Raw genomic sequence first — 14,189 nt, forward strand, 5'->3', positions numbered from 1 at the left:
GTGGAAAACATATTCTGGATAACTGAAGTGGGCATGTTCTTCGTCCCCAGAGGACTTTTGCCTCAGTGATAATATTACATTGGTGCAAAAGTAATTGCAGTTTAAAATGTTGAAAATAATTTCAAAAACTGAAATTACTTTTGCACCAACCTATACTTCATCTATCCCTATTTAAAAGCAGGAAACAGAGGCATTGAGAGATTAGGTGGATTTCCCAAAGTTATGCAGCTAGGTAATGACGTACTATGGCCAATGGGGAGGGAGAAGGAGATTTTGATCTTTCTTCCATAGATATAAAATTTCTCCAAGCTTCTGTGATAGATATGACTCAGGACTTTGGACATTCCAAGGAAGAGGTTTACCCATGTCCATGTTAATCTTATTCTGCCCTCTTTGGGACTTTTGGCCCGCAGGTGCATCTTTGACATTCTTCTTACAGGTACTTTTATTCCAGAACCAGTAGTAGAAAATGATTATGTCATATCTTTGGAATAAAATTCATTGTTAGCTCAGGAGAAAGAGAAGGGTCCTACTAGTGTAGAGGGAAAAGATGGAGAGGAGGTATGTGAGTTTGAAGAGGAGACAGGAAAGTGGCCTTAAGTTTTCAGAGTTGGAGCAAATGAATCCCCTGCACTAATTAATACCTCCAAGAGGAGAGCAGCATCAGTATCTCAATCAGGTCCACAATATCAGGGCAAAGACCCCATGGATGCCAATCCCTTTCATAGATATCACTGTTCTGGCCTTTTCCTGGAATGTGTTTTCTCTTTAAAGTCTCTATGCTATTTTCAGACTTTAATAACTAAGGTTGTAGGTATTAAGAGAAACAAGCTGACACCTTTTTAGCAATGAGCAGCAAATTTTCTTCTTACAGGAAAATAGATTTCAATTGAGCAAGACATAGAATATTGTTTACCCTCTGTCCCAGGTAAACAGTCCTCGGTCACAGGTTCTGCAATCAGAATACAATCAGCAGTGTACTTGTCCTGAATATCTATATTTCAAGGGTACTAAGATTTTCTATTATACCTACATCCTAAGTGATTTAATGTCTTGAGTTAGACTTCATGCAATGCCAATATATTCCTTAGTACACTGCATAGTAGAGAAGGAACCTAATTTAACCTAATGCAAAGCATTTGCATCAGGTTAAAGAATATAAACAGACTTGTTGCCTAAAGCCAGTCAAACCAGGTGCAGCCCCAGAGATGCCAATTTCAGAAAACAGCTGGTGTTGTTGTCCAAGATAGACTGAGCCATAATAAACTCAATTCCCAATAAAAATCCTATTCAAATTTAAATTTTCCCCTTGACTTTGCAGATCCCTTCCCACTAGACGCATGAGATGAAAGGAATCACTGAAAATGTGGCTGCTTCAAGGATCCTGAGCCAGACTTCACTCTCCTTGGTGTCGGACATGACACGAATATTGCTGATGGTGCAATGATCTTTTTCCTTTAGTGCCTTATGGAACACTCTGAGACTCGCGACAATGCAAACCATCATTGATACCTTTTTGCTTTGCTTGAAAAAAATGAAAATAAAACCAACAAAAAAATGGACTTGCAAGATTCCTGTATGCAAAATAAATCTCATTAAAAAGTCAATTCAACAGAAGCCATTCTTTGATACCACTGCACAGTATACAAACACCATGCTCTTTAATACACACACACACACACACACACACACACACCACACACAAATTTAAAATTCTAATTCAGCAAATAGGCCCATCCTAACTAAAATTATTCCTCCTGATTTAAAAAACGATCTTTGACTCCCTGTGTTTGGGAAGACAGACTGGCATTTCTTCTAGGATCTGCTGACCAGATATTTTGGTATTTCCTGTTGGTGGTGATGTTCTGTGCACCCTATTTCCTTTCAACATTGCTGAAATGTGTATATCTTTAGACTGCAAGTGCAACACTTAAGAAAATTCAAACAATTTGGAAAAAGGAACTAAACAGCGACTTCTCTGTGTTCTTGAAATGGTTTTGTGAAAATGCTTTGATAACTTCCCACTCAGTAAAGGGATTAACAGAGCTTTTGAAATTGACTTTTGGGTATAGTGATGGATGGGGCACTATCAGGCATACCTCTCGGTGCTTTCCTAAAACTGATCTCGGGGCTTTCCAAGAAGCCTGGAATTTCAGCTCACAGATCTGTTTTTCTTGCTTCAGTGTACATTTTAAGTAAATATGGCTGAGTATGTAGCATTGAGGTGAGGGAAAAGCTGCCTGTATTCCCAAGTGTGTTTAGAATATCTTTCTCAAAAAACAACACTGTGTTTAGCTCTGCTTCTCTGCTAAGTATGCTTTTCAAGTGTACACCTCGGAGACAGGACTGCATTGCAAAGCAGGCCAGTGGGTTCAGACCACAGTTCTCAACCTGACTTTACTCTTGCTAGGTCTGTCTTACCAGCTGTTGCCTGCTACTGCCTGCAGCTCTCCATCAGATTGCATGTGTCCTTTTCTAGTTTGCAAAGACTAAAATGCTTTCCCAAACCTACTGCTAAACTGAGGGCCTCAGCATCACTCCCAGGGTCCTTGCTTGGAGCAGTCTCTTTACTGACTCAGAAGATCACTGCACTGCTCCACAGGCTATCAAGTAACTGTGTACCTGATGTTGGCATCATCAGAACAGTCAGAGGAAATAGTCTCTGCTCACTAATTACCTCCTATATAACGATGTATGCTTTCTGTAGTTCAGTAGTTTGCTCTCATCAGTGACATGCATTGGGAAGTTTCCAGACTGTAAAAACTAGGAGCTCGAATTCATTTCCCAAGTGTGACCTTTAGATGCTCAGTTGACTTGCCACGTATTTGCTCTTATCTTCAGAAAAGAAAGAAGTCTCGTTCCAACGAACTGTTTCCAGAAAAGTGTAATATAAAATTTCATTCCAAAAAGTGTGTCATAAGCGAATAATTCATCTGTCAAATTTTAAATGGCATTGAACAACAAAAAAGAAAGCTGCTGTGTTTTTGTTTTGTTTTCATGAAACTGTGATTTTTCAACTTCTGAATGCTATAACGTCCCAGCACGGGAAGCTAACGCTGTGCGAATATGAAGTTGTATAAAACAAACCAACCAACCCACCCACAAACATTTTCATAGGCATTGTGTAAAAAGAAATGTATGTTTGTTGACCCAAATCAGTTTTTCAGAGAGGAAACTTCACTGGGAATGAAGAGACGGGTAAATTGGTTTGTTATTTTTTTAAAACTTGCATGTTTATAAAAACAATGATTGCTTCAAATTTCTGCTACTAACTTCAAGCTATGGGAGTTTGGCGGTAGTCACTTGAGAATTTTTTTTTCCAATTCCTTTCTTTTTGTTGTTAAATCTGTACTTCCGTGGACAGAAAACTTGCCAAGCAACCTAATGGCCGTAAAAGTGTAAATTGCATGTGTGGGCATAAATTACAGAGCCTCATTGCCATGAGGTATTGTACAAAGTTTTAATACATTTTGTAAATAAAACTGTAAAGAAAGAATTCTGTTTCTGTGCTTTATTTAAAGTTTACTTAGATGCAGATGCCAAGAACTAGTTAGTCACTAATTATTTCCCACCAGAAGCTTTGCCAACGATGTAACAGTCACCTTACTGGTGACTTTCAAAGAAGATTTATGCTTCTCCCTACCCCAACTGCCACTGCAGGCAGACTAAGATCCCTGGGCCTAAATGGAATTGTACCACCAAGGTCTTAGATTAGGTTTGTCAGGACAACCAACTGTGAGATGGTATCTACAAAAAGCAAGAAGCAGGACCTCAGTTCATGTGCAAAGGAGGAAAAGTTTGACTTCAAGGCATTCCATTCCCATTCTTTGTCTCCTACAGTCTTTGGGACTCTCTCTCCTCAGAGGTCTGCCTCCTCCCTATTCTCCCATCTCCAGATCTGACCTCCCAAGAAAGCGCTCAAACTCAGGACTGATGAACCTCAAAAACACTTCCAATTCCTTTCCCAAGTCATCACAAAATATATGTCCTAGTACTTCTGATTTATTGGTTAAGTTTTGTGCTGCTGCCTTAATTATTGACAATAACTTAAAGTCCCATTGTATAATCTTTACCAAGGATCACTGATCTAGAGGGAAGAATAATTAACTGAAGACTGTACTGATTTTAGAATCAGTATAGAGAGAAACAAGAGGCTAATGATCTAGTCTGATTTGTAAATAATAAACATGGAATATAGTTTTATCCAATAAATAAAGCAAGTGTTCAAATATAAACCAGTTTTATATTATGATCACCATAGAAAATGGGATAATGAAAGTAGGAAGGGAAAAGAGATAATTTGAAACTAAGCCAGAAAAGAAGAAAACTGCAGTTGAAATGCTAGAGAGATAAAGGAAGAAAGATACCTGGCAGTAGGGAGCTAGGGAACAAGGAACACAAAGCCTGGGAAAAAAAAGAAAAACAGGAGTGGGAAAGGAAAACTCTTAGAAGATTCTGAACTGTAGGCTCATATAAACACACTGTGGTTAATTTTGCCTGTGGGCCTCAGCATATTACTACCTTTCATTTTATGAGTACTATTTTTAAAAATTTCTTCCTCATTTTCATTAACTGAAAAGAAGACAACATAGAAGGAAAATAGGATCTTATTTTGATGAGTCAAATAGAAAACAGAATAACATTATAGGTAAAAACCCAACAATATCAGTTATTATGTTGGATATGGGTTAAATTCTCCAAATTAGGCACTAATATTGTAAAACAATTTGAATCAAAACCTAAACCTATGCTATTCTCAAGAGATATGTTGTAAAGATAAAGCTACAAAACTGTTGAAAGTTTAGAGAAAGATTTATCATGTGAACACTAACACCCCAAAAATCTATTAAGAGTGGAATTTAACATAAAAACTATACCTGATATGAAGATATTACTACCATTTTCAATGTCCTCTGAAATGTCAATTAGCTGGCGAACCACTTGCACTTTAAAACTCTTCAACTGCTTTCCTTTTCTTTGATTAGGATTACCATAGCAGTCCCACCAGAAGTGAACTGAGTCTCTAGGAAGCAGATTCAGTGACTAGATTAGAGTTATGATCCCCTTGGTAGCTGCTGAAATCAGTTCAAGTACAGCAAGTCCTTGACTGTTGTCATTTTGTTCAAGTGGTTTCATTATAACATTAATGAGATACCATAGGAACTTAACTCTTGTTTATATCAATTAGCCTATGATAAAATTGGTTTCATTATACATTATTTTGCTTCAATTCACAGAACCTATCAACAACATTAAGTGAGGACTTACTGTACCAAATTGTATCCCCAGATCTTCCAAAGTAATAGATTCTTGTTTAACAGGAACTCCAATTCCTTACCCTAAAGGAGTAGCTAATCTCAGATGCTGTGGTAGATGATAGTGGAATGCAATTTGGATTTAAGTGGGATTTGTGTGTTTTTTTCTCTTTGGAGGAAGTGAGAAGTCTTTCTCAAATTAGACTACAAGTGGCTATATCTTGCTTACATATAGAGTCAGACTTGCCAACCAGGTGTGCAAAAAGGTCTTGAGCTTCAAATAGCACACTCCTCCTATGCACAAAATTAGAATGCCTCTTTGGTCCCCACATTGGTTTTCTTGTCCTGTTAAGGCTCACATATGATCATACTCTGTCAATAGTACATTCTTTATACAGGAAGGGCAAATGTATTTAAGAAAATCTTGGTAGGATCATGGAAGAAACAGTGCTGCAAATCTCCTGATACTGGGTGGGAGGAAAGGGTTGACTGTGACTTAGAGATGTGAACATAGAGGAGGAGGAGAACAAATTGAGAAGCAAGAAGCAAAACCATTAGTCCTCAGAATCCAGACTCAGTGAAGCAGAAGATGTATTACTATGTTGTCACATAAGGGTCAGAAACCAGTTATACCATCAAAATCTATTACTAGTATGAGAGTGTCAAAACTTGTGTCAACTATTCAGCTACTCTGGGCCATACCCCTCTCCTTTTATCTTCATCCTGTTGTACTGGGCTCCTTGAATGCCAATTTATTATCATATCACTTAGCATATATGAAACTCAATAGCAATATATCTGCATTCAGTTGTGGGTGCACATAAAACTTAGTATGCCATCAGGAAATTTCTTTTGAATCTGAGGGTACTAGAAGGACTTACACTTTTACCTCTACCATTCTGGACTGAAAGAAAGGAGAGTCTAGGAAGAGAGTGGTAGGTGGCGCTGAGAATTAAGGAAACTTGCCTCTAGACTGAAAGTGAAAGAATGCAGTACTTGCTAGGAGACTTCCTGTACATCTAAGACTAAGAGTCATATCCAAGCCATTTATATATAGTCATGACACAAAGTACTTGGACTTACTCAAAGGCACTGTTGTTAGGAGAAGATGGAGAGAGGTGGGGTGGGTCTGTCCTTGCTCCAAACCTACTGCCTCTTAGCATCCTCAACATTGAGGATTCACAAACTTTTGACTTGGCAAGATGCCCAAGCTCTTTGACAGACACTGTCATTGTAAACAAATATCACCTGGACAAGACAATTGGGGAAGGGCATACACTCTCTTCCTCTCTTCTCCAGTCTAAGGGGAAAGCACAGATGATGAAGGAACAAACTTAGTTCCTGCCCTCAGGGGGCTTGCAGTCTTGGTGACAAGGTAGATGATGACTAGAAAGAATCTGCATCCATTCATGCCCAATGCTCTGCTCAGAGAAAGAACTATAAGGAACCCAAAATTAAGACTTTCCCTCTACCCCTTCATTTGGATTTGCCCTCCTTAATACAATCAACTGGAGCCTAACTGAACGTCTCTTTGTGCCTCAAAAGCTGTGAGCAGTCACACCTAGCCCCTGTTAGCCTCCAGCTGCTGAGAACTTCAGAATGACCACTTTCTTGCCAGCATGTCCACCCTCTGAGCAGGAGGTAATTGCTTATTTATTGACTCATAATACATAAGCTATAAAAGTACAAAATAATCTGTAATGACAGCCTAAGAAATAATCCCCTTCCCATGTCAGCATCTTTGGGAAAATTGCCCCTGCAGTAGTTTCATTGAGTTTCAATCCTGTAGCAAAATGGTTGATTTAAAGTTTTCCTAATAAATATTCATTAAGCCTAAATAAGTCAGTTAAACCTCTGGCATCAGCTCACAAAAGACAGACAGGGGAAAGCATTTTACAAATATCTCCAAAAACATTGCTGTCTTCCCCCATGAGAGTGCTAGTTTTCTTGAAAGATTGGAAACCCTCTAAACCTGGTGAAGCCCTGTAAGGCCCACATTTCCCCCCATTTACAGTATAGCTTCAGAAAATCTTGTTACGTTCTATCTCCTCTTCCTCGATTATTGCACCATGGCTCCTGCCCCACCACTCTACAGGAATTGCTCTTGCCAAAGTCATCAATAAACTGTTATCCATACTTTATAGCAAGGGATGGCAAACTTTGGCCCACAGGCTAAATCTGGCCCATCCACCTGTTTTTGTTAATAAAGTTTTATTGGAACACAGTCATACCCATTCATTTACATATTGTCTGTGGCTGTTTTCACCCTACTATGGCAGAGTTGAGTAATTGCAACAGTATTGCCAACAAAGTCTGAAATATTTACTAACTTGCTCTTTACAGAATAAGCTTGCTAACACCTATTTTAACCTACTTGATAGTTATTATTTTATTTGACTTCTTTCCAGAATTTAGCGCTGCTAACTTCTCTCATCTTGGAAATCTCTATTCCTTTGACTTCTGTGACAGCACTATCTCCTGGTTTTCCTCTTAGTCTGCTGCTGCTAATTTCTCTTCTGCTTCACGGTCTTCTCTTCCATCTTTTTTGTTTGTTTGTTTGTTTTTTGTTGTTGTTATTTTTTTCAGAACAGCTTTATTGAAATGTAATTCACATGCCATAAAAATTCACCCTTTTAAACTATTCAAGCCAGTGGTTTTTAGTATATTCACAAGGTTGTGCCACCATTAGCACTATCTAATTTCAAAACATTTCCATCAAACTCAAAATAAATCCCATGTTCATTAGCAGTCACTCCCCATTTCAACTTCCCTCACCCCCTGGCAACCATTGACCTGTTTTCTGTCTCTAAGGATTTGCCTATTCTGGACATTCTATGTTTATGGAGTTATATAGTAGTATATAGCCTTTTGAGACTGGCTTCTTTCATTTGGGATAATGTTTTATTTATTTATTTATTTACTTACTTACTTACTTACTTACTTACTTACTTAAAATATGATTTATTAGACAAAAGTAGAAAAGGTGGAGGGACAGGTGTTAATTCACTTTTTTTTTTTAATTAATGCTTAGGATTTTTTTAATGATCCAAATGACAATTTATCATTGTGGAAAAAATAATATTGACATATTGCTTCAAAAAAACAAAAAAGCATGTTGCAAAACAATGCAAACCAAAGCTTATAAGAAAGCATATTTTTATATACACAAAATCTGGATGATGCACATCAAGGCATGAGGAGTGGTGACTTCTGGGGTGAGATTATGGGCCCATTTGCTTTGCTGGTCTGTATTTTCTAGTCTTACCCGATATGTTACACATTTCTCAATTTTCATTCACTCTTAAGATAATTTATAAATTTATATCTCTCAAATATAAACAATAAATGAATACAAAAGGTATAAAATGCCAAGTTTCTAAACCTCCTGTGTTGCTCAACTACTCAGTTCCCAATTAGGCACTCTCAGGTAACTACTGCTGTTAGTGTATTGTGTATTTTCCCGAATTTCTTCATACAAATAACCAGACATGACTTCCCTTATTTTATATTTTTAAGTAGCATATTCCATATACTGTTCTGTACTTTGCTTTTTTTAGAATTAAAGTTTATTGGGGTGACAATGGTTAGTAATGCAGCTTTATTTAGGGTGGCCAAGACATGGAAACAATGTGTCTTTCAATAGATGATTGGATAACGAACATGTAGTATATGTACACAAAATAATACTACTCTGCCATAAGAAAAGATGAAATAGTGCACTTTGCTTTTTTGCACTTGAAAACTCACCTTGGAGAGCTTTCCATAACAGTACCTAGAAATTCCACTTTTTTTTTTACAACTGCATAGTCTAATTGTAGGGATAAAACATAATTTATTTAACCAGTCCCTTGTTAAGAGACATTAGTGTCGGTTCCACTCTTTGACTCTTACAAACTGTACAGCTAAAATTGCATCCTTTCCCATATGCCCAAGTTCATCATCTGTCCATTTTTTAATTAGTTTCAGGTGTACAAAAAAAATGTAATGGTTAGACATTTACACCCCTCCCAAAGTGATAACCCTCCTCCCCCAATCTACTACCCCTCTGACATCGTATATAGATTGTACAATTCCATTGACTCAATTCCTTATACTGTACTCCACATCCTGTGACTACATATTAAATTATAATTCACATTCAATATTAATCAGCTTCAACTTCAGGCGTACAGTGCAGTGGTCAGGTATCTACACCGTCCATGAAGTGATCCCCTAATAACAAGTGCCGTCTGACACCCTACAAAATCTTTACAACATTATTTATTATATTCCCAAAACTGTCTTTTATATCCCCATGGCAATATTGTGGCTACCAATTTGTGCTTTCTAATCCCGTCACCTCCGTCATCCCCAACTCCCTCCCATCTAGCAACCATCAGTTTTTTCTCTATATCTCTGAGACAATTTCTGTTTAATTTGCTTATTTATTCTGTTCTTTAGATTCCACATATAAGTGAGATCATATGGTATTTGTCTTTCTCCTTCTGACTATTTCACTTAGCATAATGTTCTCTAGTTCCACCCATATCGTTGCAAACGGTTTGAATTCACTCTTTATGGCTGAGTAGTGCTCCATTGTATGAATGTACCACAGTTTCATAATCCAGTCGTGAACCGATGGGCATTTCAGTTGTTTCCATGTCTTGGCTATTGTGTATAGTGCTGCAATAGACATAGAGATGCATATTTTTTTTTTTGAATTAGTGTTTTGGATTTCTCTGGATCGATACCTAAGAGTGGAATTGCTGGGTCATAAGGCAGTTCCATTTCCAGTTTTTTGAGATACCTCCATACTGATTTCCATGGTGGCAACACCAATCTGCAATCCCACCAACAATGCACAAGGGTTCCCTTTTCTCCACAACCTCCTCAGTACTTGTTGTTTGTTGATTTATTGATGATAGCCATTCTGACTGGGGTGAGACGGTATCTCATTGTGTTTTTTATTTGTATTTCTCTCATGATTAGTGAGGTTCAGCATTTTTCCATATGCTTGTTGACCATCTGTATGTTCTGTTCAGAAAATGTATCTTCATGTCCTCTGCCCATTTTTTTTTTCTATTTTTTTTAATTAAATTTATTGGGGTGACAATTGTTAGTAAAATTACATAGATTTCAGGTGTACAATTCTGTATTACATCATCTATAAATCCCATTGTGTGTTCATCACCCAGAGTCAGTTCTTCTTCCATCACCATATATTCGATCCCCCTTACCCTCATCTCCCACCCCCCACCCCCCGCCCCCCTTACCCTCTGGCAACCACTAAACTATTGTCTGTGTCTATGAGTTTCTGTTTCTCATTTGTTTGTCTTGTTCTTTTGTTGTTTTTGGATTATATACCACAGATCAGTGAAATCACATGGTTCTCTGCTTTTTCTGTCTGACTTGTTTCGCTCAGCATTACTCTCTCAAGATCCATCCATGTTGTCACAAATGTTCCTATATCATTGTTTCTTACTGCCGAATAGTATTCCATTGTGTATATATACCACAACTTCTTTATCCATTCATCTATCGAAGGACATTTGGTTGTTTCCATGTCTTGCCTCTGCCCATTTTTTAATTGGGTTATTTTGTTTTTTTCTGGTGTTGAGTTGAATGAGGTTTTATATATATAAATTTTGGATATTAATCTCTTATCAGATGTATCATTGACAAATATCTTCTCCCATTCAATAGGATGCCTTTTTGTTTTATTGATGGTTTCCTTTGCTGTGAAAAAACTTTTTAGTTTGATGTAATCCCACATATTTATTTTTTTCTTTTACTTCCCTTGTCAGAGGGGATATATCAGTAAAAGTATTACTAAGGGCAATGTCTGCAAATTTATTTCCTATATTTTCTTCTAGGTGTTTTATGGTTTCAGATCTTACATTTAAGTCTTTAATTCATTTTGAATTGATTCTCATATATGATGGTGATCCAGCTTCATTTTTTTGCATGTATCTGTCAAAGTTTTCCAGTGCCATTTATTGAATAGACTGTCTTTACCTCAATGTAAATTCTTTCTTCTAGTGTCATAGATTAAGTGACCATATAGGCATGGATTTATTTCGGGACTCTCAATTCTGTTCCATCGATCTGTGTGTCTGTTTTTATGCCAGTACCATGCTGTTGTGATTACTATACCCTTGTAGTATGATTTGATGTCAGGTAGCATGATACCTCCCACTTTGTTCTTATTTTTCAAGATTGTCATGGATATTCGGAGTCTTTTATGGTTCCATATAAATTTTAGGATTATATGTTCTAGTTCTGTGAAAAATATCATTGGTAGTTTGATAGGAATTGCATTGAATCTACCGTGTTTCCCCGAAAATAAGACCTAGCCAGACAATCAGCTCTAATGCATCTTTTGGAGCAAAAATTAATATAAGACCAGTTATTAGATTAGATTAGATTAGATTAGATTAGATTAGATTAGATCCCATCTATATTATATTATATAAGACCCGGTATTATATTAATTATATTATATTATATTATATTATATTATATTATATTATATTATATTATACCACATTATATAAGACCTGGTCTTATATTATGGTAAAATAAGACCAGGTCTTATCTTAGTTTTTGATCCAAAAGACGCATTAGAGCTCACTGTCCAACTAGGCCTTATTTTCAGGGAAACACAGTATATATTGCCTTAGGTAGTATGAACATTTTAACTATATTAATTCTTCCTATCCATGAGCATGGTATGTGTTTCCATTTATTTGTATATTCTTTCATTTCTCTCTTCAGTGTCTTGTAATATTCTGAGTACAGGTCTTTACTTCTTTGGTTAAATTTATTCCTAAGTATTTTATAGTTTTGGAAACAATTGTAAATTGGATTGTTTTCTTAATTTCTCCTTCTGATATTTTATTATTGGTATATACAAATTTCACTGATTTCTGAATATTAATTTTGTATCCTGCTACTTTACAGAATTCATTTACCTGTTCTAATAGTTTTTGGTGGAGTCCTTAGTGTTCTCTGTACATAGTCTCATATCATCTGCATATATATAATGACAATTTTACTTCCTCCTTTTCAATTTGAATGCCTTTTATTTCTTTTGTTTGTCTGACTGCTGTGGCTAGAACTTCCAGCACTATGTTGAATAAATGTGGTAAAAGAGCGCAACTTTGTCATATTCCTGATCCTAAGGGGAATGCTTTTAGCTTTTCCCCATTGAATATGATGTTACCTGTGGGTTTTTCATATATGGCCTTTAACATGTTGAGATATGATCCCTCTGTTCCCACTTTGCTACGAGTTTTTATCATAAATGGATGCTGGATTTGATCAAATGTTTTTTCTGCATCTATTGATATGACCACATGATTTTAATTTTCCATTTTGTTAATATGGTGTATCACATTAATTGATTTGTGGATATTGAACCAACCTTGCATATCATGAATGAATCCCACTTGACTGTGGTGTACAATCTTTTTAATATATTGCTGAATTCTGTTTGCTAATATTTTGTTAAAATTTTTTTGCGTGTATGTTCATTAGGGATATAAGCTTGTAGTTTTCTTTTTTTCTAATGTCTTACTCTGGTTTTGTTATAAGGGTGATAGTGGCCTTGTAAAAAAGTTTGGGAACCTTCCCTCCTTCTGGATTTTTTGGATAGTTTGAGAATAAGTGATCATTCTTTTTTGAATGCTTAGTAAAATTCAACTTCGAAGCCCTCTGGTCCAGGGCTTTTGTTTGTTGGGAGCTTGTTGATTACTGATTCAATTTCACAGGTAGTAATCAGTCTATTCAGATTTTCTGTTTCTTCTTGATTCAGCCCTGGAAGGCTATATGTTTTTAGAAAATTATCTATTAACACACAATGGGATTTATAGATGATGTATTACAGAATTGTGCACCTGAAATCTATGTAATTTTACTAACAATTGTCACCCCAATAAATTTAATTAAAAAAAAGAAGAAAATTATCCATTTCTTCCATATTGTCTAATTTGTTGGCACATAGTTGTTTGTAGTATTTTCTTAAACTTTTTGTATTTCTGTGGTGTCTGTTGTCACTTCTCTTTCATTTTTAATTTTATTATTTTGGGTCTTCTCTTTTTCTTCATGGGTCTGGGTAAAGGTTTGTCAGTTTTGTTTATCTTTAAAAAAAACAGCTCTTGGTTTTATTGATCTTTTGTTTTTTTGTTTTTTTCGTGAGTTTGTTTGTTTGTTTGTTTGTTTTGTTTTTTTGGTCTCCATTCCATTTATTTCCACTCTAATCTTTATTATTTCCTTCTTTGTACTCCCCTTAGGCTTATTTTGCTGTCCTTTTTCCAGTTCCCTTAGGTATAAGATAGATTGTTGATTAGAGATTTTTCTTGTTTCTTTAGGTAGGTTTGTGTTGCTATGAATTTCCCTCTTAGGACTGCTTTTGCTGCATCCTATAGATTTGGGGTCATTGTGTTTCCATTTCTGTTTGCCTCAAGGCATCTTTTGATTTCTTCCTTGATCTCATTGTGGACCCATTCATTATTTAGTAGCATGTTATCCAGTTTCCACGTGTTTGTGTGTTTTCCGGTTTTCTTCTTGTAATTGATTACTAGTTTCATACCACTGTGGTCACAGAAGATGCTTGATGTGATGTCAATCTTCTTAAATTTATTGAGACTTGTTTTGTGGCCTAACATGTGGTCTATCTTTGAAAATGTTCCATATGCACTTGAAAAGAATATATATTCTGCTGCTTTGGGGTGCAATGCTCTAAAAATATCGATTAAATCCATCTGGGCTATTGTGTCATGTAAAGCCACTGTGTCCGTATTGATTTTCTGTCTGGATGATCTGTCCATGAGTGTCAATAGGGTGTTGAAGTCCCCTACTATGATTGTGTTTGTGTTGATCTCTGTCTTTATGTCAGTCAATATTTGTTGTATATATTTAGGTGCTCCTATGTTGGTTGCATTGATGTTTACGAGG

General features: G+C 36.3%; 1 protein-coding gene across 9 annotated transcripts in view; it reads left to right on the top strand.

The window, feature by feature from the left end:
- Positions 1-3,496, top strand: part of GRIA3 (glutamate ionotropic receptor AMPA type subunit 3) — a 568,173-nt gene extending 564,677 nt beyond the window's left edge. For all 9 annotated transcript variants that reach the window (XM_088795040.1, XM_088795041.1, XM_088795043.1 and 6 more), the window contains one exon: positions 1,322-3,496. The gene's annotated coding sequence lies outside the window, so the exon portion shown is untranslated. The remainder of the gene's footprint in view (positions 1-1,321) is intronic.
- Positions 3,497-14,189: the final 10,693 nt, after the last annotated feature.

This window comes from Rhinolophus sinicus, chromosome 18 (assembly GCF_057876585.1).
Source record: "Rhinolophus sinicus isolate RSI-liver-muscle chromosome 18, RSI-T2T, whole genome shotgun sequence".
Taxonomy (NCBI): domain Eukaryota; kingdom Metazoa; phylum Chordata; class Mammalia; order Chiroptera; family Rhinolophidae; genus Rhinolophus; species Rhinolophus sinicus.